At 39.8% G+C, this 22,282-nt stretch overlaps 2 long non-coding RNA genes across 2 annotated transcripts in view; one reads left to right on the forward strand and one right to left on the reverse strand.

Moving 5' to 3' along the window:
- Positions 1–22,282, reverse strand: part of LOC145459648 (uncharacterized) — a 333,482-nt gene that overhangs the window by 90,627 nt on the left and 220,573 nt on the right. The window lies entirely within an intron of this gene.
- On the forward strand, positions 1,140–5,717 carry LOC145459615 (uncharacterized). Its single transcript, XR_013921483.1, has 2 exons — positions 1,140–1,429; positions 5,461–5,717. It is a non-coding gene; the product is annotated as an uncharacterized LOC145459615 (long non-coding RNA).

Here is a 22,282-nt window from a genome sequence, read left to right on the forward strand (position 1 = left end):
TCCAACATCCAACATACACTAATTCACTGGAAAAAATCGTGTTTAAAAGGTCGTAGATCGGACACCTACGCATAGTACTTTGACCTATGACTTACGATATGTGAATGCGGGTGTCGTTACTTTCCGGAAGGTCATAAGCTAAACCCGCCGTCAAAACGCTATGACTTGGACTCGGCACTCTACTCCATGACTTGGACTCGGACTTGACTCGGAGGTGAATTGAAAATGACTCGACTTGACTCGAGTCAAAACTATAATAGTAAGATTGACTTGTGACCCGGAGCCTTGTGACTTGGTTACAACCCTGGTCCTGACCGACATTGTTGCAGCATAATTCTACATGTATCGTTCCGCTAACTCTTGATAAGGGGCACGCGAGAAGTTCTTCAACTTGATAAACGTTTCTCGTGAACGTAATTTTGAAAGCTATATTGATATTGAAATAAACCGGAGTATTTTTGAACGAGACTCCCACGCTTGTAATGACTAGAGTCACAATTTTTGATTGACTCAACTTGACTGATTTTATTTTCCGTTTTTGAAAATTGACTCGACTTGCACTCGGTCATTGCGCATGACTCAGAAAACCACACGACGTGACACATTCTATACGACTTATTCACCAGTCTCGTATAGTCGTATATCAGAACCAGGGTTGTAACCAAGTCACAAGGCTCCGAGTCACAAGTCAATCTCACTTTTATAGTTTGGACTCGAGTCAAGTCGAGTCATTTTCAATTCACCACGAGTCAAGTCCGAGTCAGCGAGCAGAGGGTCGAGTTCGAGTCCTGCTATTATGACTCCAAGTCATTGTGTTGACTGCTCAGTTTTCAGTCAAAGTTTTGTTAAACCCACTTTTTATAACTTCGCATGGTGATATCGAATGGTTCGCATTTATAATAGACTAATTTTCCTCACTTTTTGCAGTTTCTGGTCGCATTTTCAAGTACCAATACCAATAGACGGCATCCCGCTAGTGTGGTTACTTCACTATTCTTCGAAATTACAAGGAAATGTCGGTCTGGGTCTTGAGTCATATGACTTGGTTCGAGTCATGCGCAATGACGGTGTTGTGCCCCACCGTACAGAAAATTATTGTGTGTATTTTAGGATTGGAGATGGGATGAGTTAAAAAGGAATGTGTAACAACAAAACAGCTATTTAATAAATAATTATGAAACGAAACTTATGTAACTACAAAATGGAAAAGTATGAAAGAATATCCGGCCTCGATTGTCGTGTATTTATTGTGTGACATCACGATGCGTTTCTGTCTAGAAATATATTGCGGAGCTACGCGACGGGAAAACGCGACTTTGATAAGACATTCGTGTTCGGGGTCGACTATGAGGCGGTGAGCGCGGTGGTCATGGACCGGCCTCCTTCCTTATGGAAATTGATCGCGTCTACCGCGGACAGAAATGAAAAGGTATGTCCTACGTCAGTACACTCCAGTAAACTTCGCTCGGTATATTCGTTCGTTGACCGTTGTAGAGAAATCAGTTTTGTGCATATTTTGAAACTGTGTCCAGTATCGTGTGAGCAGAGATGGTCTTTGAAGTAGTCAGCTGTCCTGCTCGGGTGGAGTAGTGTCGAAAATGTCTGATCAACTACAGCAGTGGTTCTCAACCTTTTTGGCTTCGCGGACCCCTTTTGACCGTCACGGACCCTCGCGGACCCCCTCAAGTTTTAGTACAATTTTAGCTCTATTATGGTGCAACCTTCATATGTCTTGTGCAAATATGAGCTGTAGGCTTGTGATAAACAGCAAAATATTGATTTTTCTTGAAGATAACATCATACTATTTATATAGAAATTGGTGGCCTTTTATCATTTCGAAGATAATTTTGCTGCTGTATTTCTTGGAGTACGTGGTCGTGTCTTGAAAATCCGCTTCTTCGTTTTGATATGAACGAGGAGTGCCGAAAACCATTCCCGCAAAGATAGATGGAGGCTAATGCAATATTAACGCGTAACGCTTCCGATGATACTTTTGGTGTGATCGCAACATTTATGACACCAAAATGAAGAACCACATATTTTATAAACATATCACGTTCAGCATCTAGCGCAGGGCCGGGCAACATACGGACCGCTGGCCGGATTCGGCCTGCAACGGCATTTTGATCGGCCCGCAGACAGTTTCTACAGTCAAAGTGAAATCCTAATCTAAAAGTATAGACAAATTTTATGCTCCAAAGAATGGATCCAAGTTTTCCAACCAGAGAAAGACTGTCATGAAACGATTTGTTCTGTTCGGGTTTACATGTATATTTACAAGAAAACATTTTCGACCATATGAACAATTGAACATTAACAAGACAAGGCTGTATACCAATATGACTGGTCATATGAATTTCAGGGTTGGAGCGTAATGCTTTGATAGCAACGAAACTAGGGTTGCCATACGTCCGGAATTTCCCGGACATGTCCGGAATTTCACTGTTCAAACTAGCGTCCGGGAGGAATTACTAAAATATGCCAAATGTCCGGAATTTTGACGGAGGCTCATAATTTTTTACGTAGATCAGCATAAAAACAATATTGTTTGGGAATATTTATGCTGATGTATGATATTTTTCTTCGCGCTGCGCGCGATTTACTATCGAACTTATTGTTTTTAATATGGAGACTACCACCCTCGCAAAACTGCCATGAAATATATGTAAAAACGACCTTCATTTACTGGAATAAGCCAGATTGTAATCGCAATTGTAGGAGAACGGTATATTCCTAGAGATCGTTCAGGTCGTTTAAATGCTTTATTCCGAAATAGTGGTTCCAAACGGGGGGGGGGGGGGGGGGCGTTTGCTTTTATTCTGGGGTTTGAAAATATGTTGAACGTAATCAGCTTCCAAAATAGCCCGTGAGTAAGTCTGGGCAAAGGTGATGACTTCTTTTAGTAATCAGTTCGTAAAATCTTGATCTGGGCCACGGAACATTTTCAAATTAGAGATGGAATCGCGACCATAAAAGGTTGGAAACCACTGAATGTGAGGTGTTTATAAAGCTCCGCACCGGCATAAGGCTGGTTAACAATCTTATCGGTAGGACATGAACATGACTTAATGGTGTGCAATTACGCTCCCGGTATTTTCAAACTCATCATCCTCCACCAGCACTACAGCTAACTCTAATCATGTGTGCGGAGAGTAGATCTATATAGTAATATATGGAATGACCAATATTATTGACAGAATTCATTCAAATAATTTAACGACCAGATGCATATAGAAACCAGATTCATACATCAAGCACCCCCCCCCCCCCCCCTTTAGAAGTTCCATCGATTACCCTATAATTGTTTATTAGGGCGGGAGGGGGCTGAAAACATGTGCTTTCGGTCCCGGTTACACAACACACTGCCAAATACTCCTGAACCGGACCGGGACCACCTCTGGTGTATGAGCAAAGCTTTGCTGGTGTGACGTCATAACTCATTTTGAAATTCACTAGTGGGCGCTAAAGAGTGTCCGGAATTGGGGTTGCTGAAATATGGTAACCCTAAACGAAACACTTCTTGTTCATCAAAAAATCAGCCTTGTCGATAGGGCATCCGTAATAAGAATGCTCAAAATCTGATAGCCGAGGTTTAAGAGCAGGTATATCATTGTCCGATTTATGAAGAGTGTCAGCCAAAAATATTCGGGTTCATTTCAATATGAATATACTATTCCATTGTATATTAAAGTTCTGTACCTCCGAGAAGCTGTTCCTGCAGTGGGAAAAAATATGGAAATACTTCGGACATTTTTATTTCAAACGACTGTTCACTAATTTGATGAGACTGCTAACTTCAAATCAAAAAGTTTTCGCAGACATTACGAAGTCACCCTGATGTTACTATCTCTTTATTTTTCCCACAAACCCCAACAAACCATCTCTAAACAGCAATTTGTTTGTATTAGCAGGTTATTGGAAAATTGGCAATGAAAATGAGTTTCCACACTACGATAGTCCATGTCAGACGATCATTATGATGATATGAGTCATGAGGTTTTAGCAGTTGTGGTGGTTATCAACCATTTAAAAATTTTAGAGGTCTCGCGGACCCCCTGAGATTGCTTCGCGGACCCCCAGGGGTCCGCGGACCCCCGGTTGAGAACCGCTGAACTACAGGTAGAGGTAGTGATATTCAGGATCTGCCTAAACTACTTGGAGTGAAAGTAGTAAACTGTAGGTCCTAAACAGGATTGTAAGGACGCGAGTCATTGTACTCGAGGCATTAAGCACGTCTCGGACCCACCCGTTCTATCGGACATATTCGAGTCTCGTATATCTCAGGACCGATAATTGAAAAATAAGCGCTGAAACTGTCTTTGTCTGTTTGAAGAGACATGTTTAGAATGAGAAAAATGAGTTAAACCTGACTTGAAATCGATACTTAACAGTAAACACTATGACTCGGACTTGACTGGATTCAAAACTATAGTTGACTTGTGACTCACAACGCTGTCTCTTGGTACTCTTGGCAACAACCTTGGACTGAAAAGTACCTGGTAAGTGGTTCGTACTTCTTGAAATAACTTGAGTGCCATTGAGGACTCTCACTTACTACTTCTGCTCATAGTAGTTCAGATATGATTTGGAAAATGGCTGCTTCTGGTTGGAATTGAGTAGAAGTTTGCGGTTTACCTTTACTTTTGCAGGACTAGAGTAGCACAGTCGACTACTTCTGCTCGTGTGTGACTTGCAATCTACAAATGACACTTATTTTTAGTGGTGAATCAAAAATTTCTTGACAGTAAATAGCGCAAAGCTGTAAGCACAATGTCGAATCAAAAATATTTGCCCGAAAACAAATTCCTACTCCAGTACAAGTAACAATCTCCAAGACATATCAAAACTACTTCAAGTTGAAACGACGCGAAATCTAAAAACTCACCCTTGACTCATTCGCTCAAGCTTGGGGCTGAGCGATTAAAGGCCACACATTCCGCCATTGGTAAACATCTGCTGCGTGCTTCGCGGTCGACCTTTATTAAAATACATCAGCCCAAGCTTTGTCAACAAAAGAAGTTTGTGTACCATCTTAACATAGTACGTTGAACGCTCTCTTATTTGAGATCCGATTTCATGCTGGTGACGTCATATTTTGTGATACGATTGTTGATATACAATGTTCTTTCCAATTCTCTACTAGTTGCTGACGATTGCCCCTGGCGAGTGTCAGCCGAAAATATTCGGGATCATTTCAATATGAATAATGAAGCTCTGTACGAAGCTCTTGAAATACTAATAATGTGGTAGCTGAGTATTCTCGGAGTTACAACGTAATGCCTATCTTGGTCGTCCGATAGTCGAGTCATGTGGAATCACTGGAGTACCAGTCGACTCAATAAACAAATTGCCCGAAGTTAAATCATTTTCCATATTTAAGAAAATAACCAAAAAATCGCGACTCCAGTCAATACAGCCCTGGTTAAGGCGCTCATAATCAGTCACGCTGTGCCATTCAGAGGTCGACGTGTTGCACTTGGACACCGGAATACCCGTTCCGAGGCGTTCTTTCCGCACCAGTTCATACAGACGGAGGCGATGGCGGCAAAGAATACTCGGTAGCGTATTACGTGGCGTTGCAGACAAGCGCCTACTTACCGATTGACCCTTTCTCGGCGCCGGACTTCCAGAATCTGAGGTGGAGCAATTGAGGATATGCCGTGTGTTTTGTTTCATTCGATTGATTGTCAACTGTTTACGAAAATAAATGCTACTTGCAATGCGGTTGTGTCCGTTGATGGATTTATTTGAACGCGTTTCTGGCGAAGCGTTTTAATCCAGAGTTGGTCAGTAACGAATTTTCGAGTGGTCTCTCTGTCTTTTGCATTATGGGCTTTACTCCGAGGTAACGAAGTTCTTGATAAATCAATTATCAAGTTGTCATCTGTATTGGAAACGATCGTCTGGGAAAGCTGTTAACTACACGCCGAGGTATTTCGATAAAACCATTTGGTAAACTACTTGGAACAATAACATCTAGTACGTTATCTAAGACTGGTCACTATTTCGAGTCAATATGTACTAAATTATACGAGTGATTAGCAGTAAAACGGTAAGCAACATATCGACATGCTACATGGCCGCCAGATGGCAGTATAAAATCGCGCTTTTGTTCGTCAACCTTCTTGTTACAATAGCAAAAACGTAGCTACAAACTTCGCCCAACATCTTCGCCACGGTAACATTTCACCCTTTCTTCACCGAGAACTCGAACTGATTCTCTGATACTCAACATATATATACTGAAAAGTGAAAACTGAATAGATCCGATAGAATGTCACCTTGTCCATGCCAATGGCTAAATAATCTTGATTGGGGATGCGGCGGCTTGACTCACGATACTGTGTGTTTTACTCTTTCGCTCAATCCAACTAGAGAATTCATTGCAGTTTAATAACAGTAAAACAGCTTTTAGAAAACCACCAAAATCTGAGTTTTTGTGGTATCTCGCGACCCGAGCCTCACCCATGAAAAAGGAATTCATTTCAAATATTACAGTAGTATGCTACGATTTTACGGGCATGTATGACATACAGAACGCGCACACCACAATTATATAGCCAACACAGCTCTACAAAGCATGTCTGACTCACGCGAATTCAAATTAGGGCAAATTTAATTGCTCTGCGTGTCGCAGTTGTAGGTTACCACTGTCTACCCATATTGCAAGAACGGGATCCTTCCGTTCGGACAACGGAGCATATCCATATCGAAAGGTAAGGTTATGTCGCCGCTCATGCACCGCATGTTATCAGCGGTTTGTTGGCCAAGACTTTACGTATTCATGTGCCCCGACGCAAAAGGGGTCGGCGTTGAAATGAATGAGTCTCATAGGCATGAACTAGCTCATTTCACCCTACACTATAGTTCATCCTGACGGTCTTCGACCATGACCAGTCGGACAAATCCTATCTTGAATTTTCTTGATAAAGCCATATTTCCCGCGTGTCTCGCTTATTGGCTACAGTACACAACGCAGTGACCTTGGATATGTAGACACTACCTCAGGATTTTTGGCAATAAATTCAACAAATATTGCACGCATATTAGCAGATATCTCTGGCACCGTGTCGACCTAAAATTATAGCCTTTGCGGTCCATACTTTAGTAAACCTCGAAGGGGTAAACATTTGCGTTACAGGAACTTGCAAATGTGAGTCTGTAATGATGGTATCCTCGTGCCTCGCGCTAATCGAACATTTATTACGAAAATATGACGATTGTTTAGCGAAAGAAGGCAGGAAAGTCAATTTGACGTCATTTATCCAGCTTGTCGCGGGCTCAGACAGACGATTAGTGGTGCGTCGTGAGTTAAGAAGTTTTTACAACTGCGTCGCCACAAAAGGTACACTGACGTTACATTTCCTATTAGGTTTTATTTTAATTGTTTTACGTCAGAAAAATTAACAATATGAACGATTTTCATTCGCACTTGATCCAGATTTTCATTCGCCCTATTCGCACCACCTTCGCCGTTCGCACTGAAATTTTTTTCATTCGCACAAGTGCGAACCGTCACACAGGTTGAAAAGCGCTGATCTTGTTGATTAGCAGACGTTCTACCAAGACATCAAAACAACAAAAGAGCGATATCAGGACAGATGAGATGAACATATTATGGCATGGAACCTTTCGAGAAACTGCATTAAATTGCTTACAGGCGAAAATCGTACAAAAAAACAATTGTGCTTTGAAATAAATTATCATTATTAATATTATATTCCAACTGATTATTTGAAATTTACAATAGGTTGTTGACAGGGCTGGGAAAAATCGAGAACCTGAGTGATTCGATTCTGAATCACGTATTTGCTTCGAGTCGAGTCGAGTATTCGAGTATCACTCATTATGACGTCACAGCAGAATGGAAAATAGAATCTAAACCAGAGGTCTCAAACACGCGACCCACGGGCCGCATGCGGCCCGCCAGATCATTTTTTACGGCCCGCGTCGGCAGTTTGGATTTTTCGGTATTCGACAATATTTAACTGCAACATATCTTTTTTTAGATTTGAGAACTTGAAATTCACTCTAAAACTACTCCGAAATCCTGAAACTATTACTCATCAAACTTCACCATTGCATCACTTTCAAAAGTTACCATGCGGTGGAAGATCAGCTTTATACGTCACATTGCTTGTTTATGATGATAGGACTTGACTCGTTGATAATTCGTGACTGGAAATTGTGATTTGTACTTGGGCGCGACGTTTTGTAGAATTACTCGAACGCGTACTGAATGGGAGAAAAAATAAGGATGACTCGAGTTGAGTCGGGTGAAACGTTACAATCAGAGAAGGACATGTGACTCGGAAAGCCGTGACTTGGTACAATCACAGACGCAACAAACTACCAAAATGTTATAGTAAATGAACTGAACAAACTGAAATAGTAATATATCAAAAGGCCGTAGCTTGCGTTGCGGAGCGTATTTAGCTATCCAAGTAGGCCGGTATGGCAACCATTGACATTCTGTCCCCCCTCTTAATGTGAAGTTAGTTATTTCCTGCGTAATATTGGTTCTCTTTAACCATGGTAATATTGCCTATTGAAGGTGACGAGTTTCAAGTAGCAGTGTTACGCTCCATTGCTGTAACACCAATGGATTCGTCAGAGACTAGAAATTTATATTGCTATGGCACATTAATCAGTCGGCAGTTGTCATTGATCTGTAAATCTAACGCTGATTTAATTTTACTTTGGTAAAGGCATGACCAATAGCCAAGTTATCAGGAGTATGCCCGCAACCCAGATTAGGATGTATTGCTCTAATGCTTCGATCAGATCAATATTTGTTAAACTTTTACATCATCTACCAATAATTGCGGCACGTCAAATTTCCGCTAGCTGCCAAATGATAACGCGACAGCTTTTACGATATCATGAGATGTATTTATACTCTCGCATGGTGTCCATAACTACATATTTTGACAGACTATGCCAAGTACAACAACAATTTTATTCAAACATTTGATAATGTGATATTTTTGTACCAGGCGTGAATTCACAATAGTAAATCACATTTCGCTTTGCGTGTTGTATGCCAGTCTGCAAGGTCCCGTATAAAATAAGACCTATACTTGGAAATACATTGAAAACCCCTATTATTGTTGCTGCGGCCCACGGCGCCATCAAAAACTAGAAATTGGCCCGCGACCACATTTGAGTTTGAGACCTCTGATCTAAACCATAATTCTCGTTAGTAAAATAACTTTCAGTAGCGAGGAGCGTATATAATTTCAGTACTCGAAAATATCGTCTTTGCTACTCGACTCGAATCATTAAAATAATTACTCGATTCAGATTCGAGTGCTAGAATCATTGTGCCCAGCCCTAGTATTTGACGTAAAACGGATTGAATTAATACCACGTTATTTGAGTATCCAGGTAAATACTTATAGATATACATGACTGGAGTTTATGGTATCCGTGAAAGTCTAAAACTATGATATATCCAGTACCCCTAAATATAGTGCTGTTGCTATATTTTGATTTAAAAGAGTCTCCTGTGTGTAATAATAACAAGTAGATTGAATTTCTAAACTTTATAGCACGACGGAGCAGATTTTCTATCTAGCCATTAAAGCGAAATTTGGAGATTTGGTCAAAATAGCACCATGGGTTATCTCCAAAATAAGAGCCAATTTGAAAAATAACAAAGGTCATATTCGGAGTCAGTGCCCTTCAGATTAGAACCCTCAAAACCACACTTACTTTGTCTGCCTAAAAATAGCTGGTGTTGACCAATGAAGCACGGGTAGGCCTACAGAATTACCGACATTTGTTATGTTGGTCTTGTCGAACCAATATACTTGATTCTATGACTACAATATATATGAATTAACGATTCATTGGCGATACTCTATCTGATCAAATCAAGTAGTTAATTTGTAGATCTATTCCCTCATGCCGCTCATCGGGAAAATCTCCGATACAACTTGAAATACACGTGAAAATGCACGAAAGGAACTATATACATCGTGATGGTCCCGAGGAAATAATAAAATATAGTAAAAATATAGTCATCGTTGTTCAGTCTCGAATCATACGTCGACTGGCCGCAAATAAGTATTATCACGGGTATTATGTCCCACAGTGCAGCATCTTAAGGAATACCCGGCGACTGCGTATTTCGAAGTATTGAAAAATAAAGATGTAATAAGGCGAATCATTGCAAACTGACAATCTGTCAAATCTCGAATTTTCGTCGCGCTATGCACGAAATAAATACCGACGGTGTTTGCAGCATGTTTCCATGAATGCAGTGGTTTATTGTAATTCCTGTAAAATGAAATACGCGTGCTTTTAGTTCGCCAATTTCCCATTAAAACACTCTCGTCCCACTGGCTCGGGTTATTTTCCGCAAAATATTTCGAACTAGGTATTGTATCCTGTGTCGAAATCGAAGAGAGATGCATTGTAACACTTTTGAGAGGGAGAGCCCTTTGTAAGATGCTTTGAATCTTTTTGGCCGAATGATTAACCATAGGTATACTTGTATGTCAGACAAACGAAATGAAATCGTCAATAATATTTCTTCATCGTAACATAAAGGATGATACTGTTTAGTGTTGTGTGTGACCCACAACCTCACATGAACGTTATAAAATACGGGTTGGTTGGTTGGTTTGGAATACTTAATGTTAAAGTTTATAACTGGTTGCTGTAGCCTACTGAATCCAATGCGGGCAAATATCTCTACCACAATCCAGGTTGATTTACTGGTCGGACAAAACCCAATGCATTTAACTTCCCCATATTGCCAATCGCTGAGGTGAATTCGAGATGTGTAGGGGAGATGTGGTGCCGATGGATCAAAAATTGCAAAAGGATCTCTGGCCCTCAAATCTTCAGCCGAGAATAGCAGATCTTTTGCTGTCTCAACACTTCGATACAAGCTCTACCTATCGTGGACATTTACATGAATATCCGCCTTTTCAAAAAATATCTATAAACGTTTAAAATGTGTTGCTCGAACGTGTTATCGGTCCCCACCCGGTGGGACCAAAGGCTCACGACCAAGGGACCTATGGGACATACGCTCAAAAACTCAAATTTATTAACTTTTTTTGTTGTGTTCTATAAGCTAAGCTACTGCAAGCCAATGAAGAATGTTTCGTCGCGACGTTCAAGAATAAAATAGATTATATCAACTCAAATGTTGGCATAAAATCATGATTTGATTTACGCCTAAACTTACAAAATTACTGCCACATAGGCCTACATATTACCCGCAAATCGACATTTTAACTTTCAAATACCTCGTTATAGCGATAAAACACCACCGGTAACTATGATTTACAGCCTATATATATGTAGGCGAAATTCTGTTGTTAAGTGATTAGTTGGTCCATCTATTTTGCTTGATTTGGCTAAGGTACCATAGGTCCCCCACCCCATAAATATTGTAATTGACTTGAAAATAGTCCACTCGAGGATGGTATTGATTCAAAAAATATGTGCCATTATATACCCTGATACAAGCCCTATACTTCACATCAAAAATTATGGCGGGTTTGTTAGTCTGAAAGGTGATATAGAAAAATGCAAATGTCGATCAAAATTTACTTTACACCCCCTAAAACTTAAATCATTCGTCACAGACTCCATAACTCATGCAGGTCGAATTTTTTGGCATGTGAGGAAAGATCTTGTCAGCATGTACCTGTAGACAAATTCACGGAGTGTAATCATGGAATTATCATGGATAATTTTTCAAGTATTTTCGGTCCCAGTGATCCATCGGTACCACATCTCCCCTGCATCGGGGTCGAACCATATGGTATGGGCCCGTACAAAATGGTTGCGATAACAACCTTGATTGGATCTCGAATATAGCACATACGAGTATTATATCGTTATTTAGTCGGGTGGCCCTTGGGCGCGATCCAAGCGCGAAATATATCGAATAGTAAAGTTCCAACCCGACAAGACCGACCGTCCTTCGACCTCTTACCCATTGTCTTTCACTACAGTCCTTAAAATATGTGAGAGCGCCAGACCTATATGATATTTTTGAGAAGGGGCCACTGATCCAGTGTGTTAACAGACTACGACGATGGAGTTGCAGATAATCATGGTTTCTCTTTCTAATTTACCGAGGGACTATCACATCGGCACATATATTGATGAATTAAACAGCTTTTATTTGTCGCAGGCATATTTTTTTACGTTGCCGGCATCAGGAATAGTTTTCATAAAGATTAGCCTACCCTGGGTTTTACATGTAAAAACAATGACTCATTGATGATTTGATTTGCTTTTCAAACCTGTTGGACACTTTGTCAATCCACGTTGGATACAAATACATTGGGCTTTTTCTGGGTCCGATAGGTTCTTTATATCAAATCAGCCTAGTTTATTGACAATGTAGTATCACGCCACTCAATATTTTCAAAACGGGAAGTGGGCCGAGATCATAAAAAGGTTAAGAAACACAAGGGACTACTTTGACATTTCACGCCTACATAGTTCGTGCACAATGAGTATAAGGATCCGTTCATTTACAAACACATTTCCGTTGATAAAAAAAATGTAGTAATGATGCATGGAATATCAAATAAAATTTCAATCTAATATTCCCGGAAAAATACCTCTCACCTGAATCACGAGATAAAGGATTATTAGTCAAGTTCTACGATAATCGATCAAGTCCGAAGGATCGTGCGCAGTTTACACCAGAAACATCTATAATCAGAAGAAGAAGAGGAATGCGTGTTTTGTTGAATAATCCGAGTTTATCGCGGTTTCCGCATTCGAGATTAACACGACAATAACTTATAAGCTCCAACATCCAACATACACTAATTCACTGGAAAAAATCGTGTTTAAAAGGTCGTAGATCGGACACCTACGCATAGTACTTTGACCTATGACTTACGATATGTGAATGCGGGTGTCGTTACTTTCCGGAAGGTCATAAGCTAAACCCGCCGTCAAAACGCTATGACTTGGACTCGGCACTCTACTCCATGACTTGGACTCGGACTTGACTCGGAGGTGAATTGAAAATGACTCGACTTGACTCGAGTCAAAACTATAATAGTAAGATTGACTTGTGACCCGGAGCCTTGTGACTTGGTTACAACCCTGGTCCTGACCGACATTGTTGCAGCATAATTCTACATGTATCGTTCCGCTAACTCTTGATAAGGGGCACGCGAGAAGTTCTTCAACTTGATAAACGTTTCTCGTGAACGTAATTTTGAAAGCTATATTGATATTGAAATAAACCGGAGTATTTTTGAACGAGACTCCCACGCTTGTAATGACTAGAGTCACAATTTTTGATTGACTCAACTTGACTGATTTTATTTTCCGTTTTTGAAAATTGACTCGACTTGCACTCGGTCATTGCGCATGACTCAGAAAACCACACGACGTGACACATTCTATACGACTTATTCACCAGTCTCGTATAGTCGTATATCAGAACCAGGGTTGTAACCAAGTCACAAGGCTCCGAGTCACAAGTCAATCTCACTTTTATAGTTTGGACTCGAGTCAAGTCGAGTCATTTTCAATTCACCACGAGTCAAGTCCGAGTCAGCGAGCAGAGGGTCGAGTTCGAGTCCTGCTATTATGACTCCAAGTCATTGTGTTGACTGCTCAGTTTTCAGTCAAAGTTTTGTTAAACCCACTTTTTATAACTTCGCTTGGTGATATCGAATGGTTCGCATTTATAATAGACTAATTTTCCTCACTTTTTGCAGTTTCTGGTCGCATTTTCAAGTACCAATACCAATAGACGGCATCCCGCTAGTGTGGTTACTTCACTATTCTTCGAAATTACAAGGAAATGTCGGTCTGGGTCTTGAGTCATATGACTTGGTTCGAGTCATGCGCAATGACGGTGTTGTGCCCCACCGTACAGAAAATTATTGTGTGTATTTTAGGATTGGAGATGGGATGAGTTAAAAAGGAATGTGTAACAACAAAACAGCTATTTAATAAATAATTATGAAACGAAACTTATGTAACTACAAAATGGAAAAGTATGAAAGAATATCCGGCCTCGATTGTCGTGTATTTATTGTGTGACATCACGATGCGTTTCTGTCTAGAAATATATTGCGGAGCTACGCGACGGGAAAACGCGACTTTGATAAGACATTCGTGTTCGGGGTCGACTATGAGGCGGTGAGCGCGGTGGTCATGGACCGGCCTCCTTCCTTATGGAAATTGATCGCGTCTACCGCGGACAGAAATGAAAAGGTATGTCCTACGTCAGTACACTCCAGTAAACTTCGCTCGGTATATTCGTTCGTTGACCGTTGTAGAGAAATCAGTTTTGTGCATATTTTGAAACTGTGTCCAGTATCGTGTGAGCAGAGATGGTCTTTGAAGTAGTCAGCTGTCCTGCTCGGGTGGAGTAGTGTCGAAAATGTCTGATCAACTACAGGTAGAGGTAGTGATATTCAGGATCTGCCTAAACTACTTGGAGTGAAAGTAGTAAACTGTAGGTCCTAAACAGGATTGTAAGGACGCGAGTCATTGTACTCGAGGCATTAAGCACGTCTCGGACCCACCCGTTCTATCGGACATATTCGAGTCTCGTATATCTCAGGACCGATAATTGAAAAATAAGCGCTGAAACTGTCTTTGTCTGTTTGAAGAGACATGTTTAGAATGAGAAAAATGAGTTAAACCTGACTTGAAATCGATACTTAACAGTAAACACTATGACTCGGACTTGACTGGATTCAAAACTATAGTTGACTTGTGACTCACAACGCTGTCTCTTGGTACTCTTGGCAACAACCTTGGACTGAAAAGTACCTGGTAAGTGGTTCGTACTTCTTGAAATAACTTGAGTGCCATTGAGGACTCTCACTTACTACTTCTGCTCATAGTAGTTCAGATATGATTTGGAAAATGGCTGCTTCTGGTTGGAATTGAGTAGAAGTTTGCGGTTTACCTTTACTTTTGCAGGACTAGAGTAGCACAGTCGACTACTTCTGCTCTTGTGTGACTTGCAATCTACAAATGACACTTATTTTTAGTGGTGAATCAAAAATTTCTTGACAGTAAATAGCGCAAAGCTGTAAGCACAATGTCGAATCAAAAATATTTGCCCGAAAACAAATTCCTACTCCAGTACAAGTAACAATCTCCAAGACATATCAAAACTACTTCAAGTTGAAACGAAGCGAAATCTAAAAACTCACCCTTGACTCATTCGCTCAAGCTTGGGGCTGAGCGATTAAAGGCCACACATTCCGCCATTGGTAAACATCTGCTGCGTGCTTCGCGGTCGACCTTTATTAAAATACATCAGTAGTAGTTATGATCGCTCGTGAGCGGCTATGGGGCTCTTATGGCGGGGGTCGCATGCGGCTGGAAAACTCGTGGTGGCTTGCGGCTCTTATTTCTTATGGGTGCGGTCGCATGCGGCTATTGCGTCTTATGGGTGTGGTGGCATGCGGCTCTTATTTCTTATGGCGGGGGTCGCAAGCGGCTGGGAAACCCGGGGTGGCATGCGGCTCTTTTGTCTTATGGCGGTGGTGGCATGCGGCTATTTGTGTCTTGTGGTCGCACGGTAACCCTTTTCAGGTAGAGATGATTTGACTAACGTTGTGGGTATAGGCGCGGCGGCACGGTGTTGAATATGTACCAGATGAATAGTCATGTGAATGAACCTTTGTTAATGTGTATATCGTAAATTATTATATATGATGTAGTTTAGTCGTGACAAATGACCGATCGTGTTCTAAGTCTTTCCTCGCTATTGATCGCTAGCTGAATAGTACTTTCAGATCGGGTTATTCGCGCCTTGTATCCCGCTGTTTCGCACCTACAGAATAGTCGTTATTCTTATGGGCGCGGCGATGATTCGTACTTTCGTTTATAGACTGCAGGCGGCATGTCGTACTTTCACCAAAAAGGGTGTGAAATAGTTTGCTAAATCTAGGAATCAGTCGCATAGTAATGTTTGGGCAATTAGATTACCACAGTGCCGGCGTAGACGGCGATACGAATATCAACAATAGCCGCGTTCACAAACTAACACTTCAAATAGGTGTGAAATAGGTTGCAAACCCCGCGATTGCTGACAAGATAATGTCTCGGACATACGCGACTTGATGTTACAGGCATGCCGATCGCTCACGAGGTATTATTTTGGTAATTAGTTTGTCGCAGATCTAGATTTCACTGGTAAGATTTAATATGTAACGAATAACAGAACCGTCGCAGACGGTGATTCTAATACCGACAAATTCTCACTTATTTCTGATCCAACCCTAATCCTCTGTGAAGTTGACGCTTATTCAAAAAGGTGTGAAATAATTGTAAAAATCCTACGTCGCTGACACGATAATGCATCAGACATAGCGATCTAGTTATAGTACGGTGTCGGAATCCATTCGCGAGATGTTCTATAGGTAAATTGAGATAATCCAAAAACCGAATATTTTGACTTTGGCGTAGTGTGAATTGAAATAGGATTGACAAACATGACTACCAACTTTCCCACAGTCCCGTTTCGATATTATACGTACATTGATTTGAAACAAGTAATGAAACATTGCAACTCTATTTGCGATCCCGCTTTCCGTTTGTCAAAGAGAAATTTTAACATCTTACCACACTCAAAAGAATTATTCACAACATTAACAATTGTTAAAAATCTAGTTTTCACTTACTTGATTATATCACTGCAACTCGCAAACTTGAATTAATTCATCCTGAATGTATTCATATGACCGATAATTTTTATTCGACTGTAAAAGTCGTTACTAATCTATAACACAAAGTAATTACTACTCGGTACATATACGACTTGACATAACCTATTACATTTTGAGTATACGAGATTTGAATGTCTGAACAATAACTGAGAATTAAATAATCGCAAGTGAATCCGTATATTACAGCGTAAAAGATATTGGAATGTCAGCAACTCTGTACGGTCATAGTTACTACCACATTACCTAATTTACCCAGCCAACTCGTCATGATCATCCCTGAAATCAACACAAACATGACCACTGACTTGAGTTAACCACAAAACAGCATCAAGTTTTAAATCCACTTGTAGCTTACGGATTATTTGAATGCTGGGTATGTTTTGTTGTAATTGAGTGTACAGAAATAGTATTACATCTCGACATCTTACCATCTTACGATATTCAAAGAGTCAACCACAAAAACATTGTCAAGTAAATCCGTTACCCGACCAAATCAAACAGTATCAGTATGAAAAACAGCCAAGCATACACGAGTCCATACAATCACTAAAACCTAAAATCCATAACAAGTTCGGTTTTACTCATATCCCTACGACGCATCTTTTTTTATTCAACTTTAAAAGTCGTTACTATTCTGTAAGATAGAGGAATTACTACGCGGTATATTCTGCAAGACAAAGTAATTATTACTCGATATATTTTGTAAGACAAAAGTAATTACTACTCGGTGTAGGTGACTTGAGAATAACATAATATGTTTGAGTATACGAGATTTGAAAGTCTGATCAACGTAGTTGCGACTTCATTTCTTACAATCGAACGCTGGTGTTATATTCAAAGTTATCATGCTGTAAACATAAGGATTGACACATTGATTTGACATATGAGATTTTGTAATAGTTGATCATGACTTCATTATTAAATTATTTGCGTTAATTAGACCCGGCGTTGTGGTAAATGTTATGACAGCAACAAACTTTTCAGTACCATTGTTATTAACATATTGAGTTGTAAACTATGTGTGTCTAAAATGTTCTCGATTGGAAAATTATTCAACCTTGGTACAAATCACTCTGGGTATTACGGATATCAGAAAATATTTTACAAATGTAATTGTTTCCAGTACCCAAGACTAAAGATGAAACAACAATTTCGTTTGCTGATTAACAACCGGTGCAATACTGTATTGTCGGGATCTGCGGTGAGAATTGAAACATACGCACATTACGCAGTACGAAAATATCACTTCGGCTCTGGGAGGAGTAATTTAATCCGTGTTAAACTCTGTTCACGCTCTCTGTCGAAAATGTGCGAAATTTAAAAACATTACGAGGTCACACTCTAAGACTTTGATCATCAAAAAGTAAATAGAGGTATCTTTACTGGACGGATTCTATTCAACCGGTCTTGATTAATACAAAACCCATAACAATAATATCGAAGTATGTGCTACACTGAAATCTACAAAAATGTGTTTGTATTGCTGTTCATAGTAGCGATATCGATTTGAACCTCCAGAATAATTGTCATCATGTAACCAAACTAAGGAAAGTTGTTGTCAATTTGTATGATGTTCACTGAATGCGTACTAGAACTAATTGTGTAACGCACACGATCAGAGAAATTGGAAATTTTCCCATTGTCATTCGTCACAATACTCGGCCACTAAAATACGTTACTTGGATGTGATTGAATCGCTGGTAGTTAACTCGATTAATCAAACCCCTAAGAAATTTCACTCACTCATTGGATATTAAACAGTGTCGCCTAATCGGCGTGGGTCGCTTTTTCTAAATACAAATCATACCTGACCATCGCTGATAATTAACTCGGTAAATCAAAACCCTAAGAAATTTCACTCACTCGTTGGATATTAAACAGTGTCGCTTAATCGGTGTAGATCGTTTTTCTAAATGCAAATCATACCTGACCAACAGAAAACAATTTTCACTCACCTTGTAATGAAGCCAAGTGGTGGACCTTCGTTCAATATTTTGTTTGTGTCAAATACTTTGCAATAAACACACTGGAGTGGTCGAGCTTTACATCAGCAGACTGTAATCTGTAAATCAAGCTTACATCCGACTTGTAACTGTATCGTTTACCTAACCGAGTTGTATGCACAGTTTGATATTTTTTGTTATTTGGTAATTGCTGAATATACTACTTCGAAATACCCCCTTGAACGTAATTTCCATCATCGTAATAATCGAAGTACATTTGTGTCGAATTCGTAACAGCCGACTATGACATGATAAATTTTTGACAAGTTATGCTTGGAAGGTTGGTTGTATATCACGAAAAATAATTACCGCTCATATTGATACTGTTATCCATTATTCGGTATTTTCAAACGAGTAAAATTTATTACTTGAGTTACTCCGCTTAATGCAAATGTAAACACAACCGTCTTTCAACATCACAAAGACATCGATACAAAGTATACAAGCAAACGCAACAAGTTTTACTTTTGTAGGTTGTGTATGATTATCCTGCATAACTCATTTCTTACCAAAGCCATATGAAATATATTCATGTTACACGAAAATATCCCCATGCTACAAACCTATACAAGGATTGGTGGCGCTTTCAAAATGTTTCGATACCACAAGAACTTCATTGTCTGAATGGGTGTTCATGTATCTTAATAATCAAATAGTTCAACACAGAACTAGTACTAACAGAAACATCAGAGTTGTTTACACAAAAGTTTGTATGTATACAGTATGCGAATACCATGTGTAAGTCCAGCACAATTGTGGTATCCATCCGGGTTTAGTTAACACAATTTACGACACCGAGGTCACCTCATCTTTCGTAAGACAACAAACCAACCAAGGTTTCAGGATATGTCCATGTCATAGCAATAAATCAGCTACTCCAACAACAGAGTACATATGTTTTCTAGTTACGGTGCTTACATCTTACACACAAATCAATCTACTTTGCTAACAAAAAGTGCTGGGTCATCAAGTGATTGTCCTAACAACAAAACAGCTAAACGTACTATCATACAAAATGGCCGTTATAGTCACCAGGTACATGATACAAGTAACAAGTCTCGAGAATCCAGTTATTGAAAAAACATGAAAGTGTTTCTCCTGCGCCAAGTCGTTATGTTGACGAAAGCGTATATTGTAATATCATGATCGATTTGCATTCGTAGGTCACAAAATGTCACTACTCTAAATAATTATTTTTCACTCAAACACAAACGCATACTTGTCACCAATCGTTTTCATCAAGCACGAGTTCAAGAAACCTGCTACGACATGAGTTCCGATTTAGTTTTACAAATATTTTATAATTGTTTTTATTAACACTATATCAATGTCATCAAGTTGAGTGTTTACGATATTAGTGTGTAGGTGTGTGTGTCATACTTGGAGGATCCGTATTACAATTGACTCGAATTGACTAAATGTAAGAAGGGTTGAAATGTTTCGAATCGATTCATAAGTGGTCTTCGTTGTGGTTTTCGTCGGACATACAGCACGAACTAACTGTAGACTCCTCTCTGTTGTGCAGCTACTCGGTAATCGAAATGCATTAACATGTAAACAACGATCTTGTTTCGTTACACCAAAAATATGTTCACTGTCGCGATACTCTGCACAAGACGTGCAAATCCTTTTCACACTCGTAATAGTATACCAACGTCAAGCGATAACGTTTAACAAGACCAACGACACTGAACCCACGGCGTTTACCTATGTAAAATTACCACTTTCACTTGTCAGTCCATCGTTTACCTGACTAAACATATTATTTTCCTTTGGAGATCTGACGTTTACCCAGAGTAAGAAACCATTTTCACTTGTAAATATATTTTTTCCTTGGCTAACAAACCTTTTTTCACTTGGAAATATATTTTTTCTCTGGGTAACAAACCTTTTTCACTTGGAAATATATTTTTTCTCTGGTTAACAAACCTTTTTCACTTGGAAATATATTTTTTTCTCTGGTTAACAAACCTTTTTCACTTGGAAATATATTTTTTCTCTGGGCAACAAACCTTTTTCCCCGGGTAACAAACCTTTTTCGCTGAGCAACAAGCCATTTTCACTTGGTGGTCCGTCGTTTACCTGAGTAAAAATATCATTTTCCTTTGGAGATCTGGCGTTTACCCAGTGTAACAATGCATTTTCACTTGGAAAAATACTTTTACCTAGAGTAACTAATCATTTTCTCCTGGGTAACAATCCCTTTTCGTCTGGAAACTATCATTTAACTGAGTACCAATACCGTTTTCACTTGGAAATACATTTTTTCCCTGGGTAACAATACCATTTTGAAATCTGACAAACACACCGGCCAATTTGATATTTTTGTATATTGTTACAACGAACAGTGACGGAAATATACACAGACTACCGGTTTCAGAGTATACCCATCGGTCGTATCACATCAATATCATCGGTTAACCACATACAATATGCTCTTGTACACCGAAATGCACGCTTTGGAAAATTGGACAATAGGCTTCGATAGTTCTGTGATGTCCGGGTTCGTGCTTTGGATTTTCCAGAGTCAAAATGTCTGAATAAAACACCTCCTCGACGATGGTTGGTATGTGGATAACGGTGTTCGGAAAACGGTTGGATTTATGTCACCCATCGCGATAACAACTCCAGGTCGAGTTTTCTCCCACATGTTTACTATATTGTGTCTTTATTGGTCAATGTATGTCTCGACATTCAGTTTGAAATCGGAAACCCTGATAAAGTATGTAACCGGATCCGGATATCAACTGTGAATCGATAAACCAATGGACAATATTCAAAGTAAACATGTTACACCCTGTGTTTCCACTAAAAAATACCATCCAGACATACGTCGCGCTTGTTTGCCCGCACCAGTATACGCGCAAATGGAGGTGTGTGACATGGCATGTAATGTGTTGGTATACAAACATCGGGGAGTAAGCCTTCGATCCACAGACATTATCATAGCCGGTAGTTTTGATGTAGATCGAATGTCCTATATGACACCTGATAAGAATGTCCTATATTTTAATGTGGATAATGCTTAGTCACTACATGTCTCGGTCGTGATTATATTGTCTGTTGCCGAGAAAAGCTCCACAAAATTCGTTGCATTTCAATATTTAGTTGTAAATGTTTGCAGACAGCTATCTTCTCTGTTATCTTTTATAAAATGGTAGTAATTCTCTTTGCAGGGCGCTGAAAAATGTCAAGTCGGTGAAGGTTGTCACCACAATGGAAAGAGTTTCGACAATATGCGAAATTATTCAATCGCAATCATATACGGCTTCTATTGGCATGCTCGAGTTACTATGTTCATACTTTGATGAGCCAATCTCGCAAATATTCAGGCGAATGGTAAGAAAAAAGCCTTGTTTTTATACGTAGTAATACGCCTATACCAGGATTTGTGTGTTAATTTCCCTTGCGTGCCTTCTTGTCCAACATTCCTCAAATCATAAAATGGTAGCCTTTGTACTATATGCTTTGTCTGGCCAGAATCGTCAGGTCCCTGAGGTGATCATCGGAGAAGCTAAGTCACTTGTCCGCCAATATTCGCGAACTCTCTGGCAGGAACTGTACGCATGTGAAGATAAAGGGATGCATTA

This window comes from Botryllus schlosseri, unplaced genomic scaffold (assembly GCF_051294905.1).
Source record: "Botryllus schlosseri isolate E-star unplaced genomic scaffold, Bs_hap1 Bs17a, whole genome shotgun sequence".
Classification (NCBI taxonomy): Eukaryota; Metazoa; Chordata; class Ascidiacea; order Stolidobranchia; family Styelidae; genus Botryllus; species Botryllus schlosseri.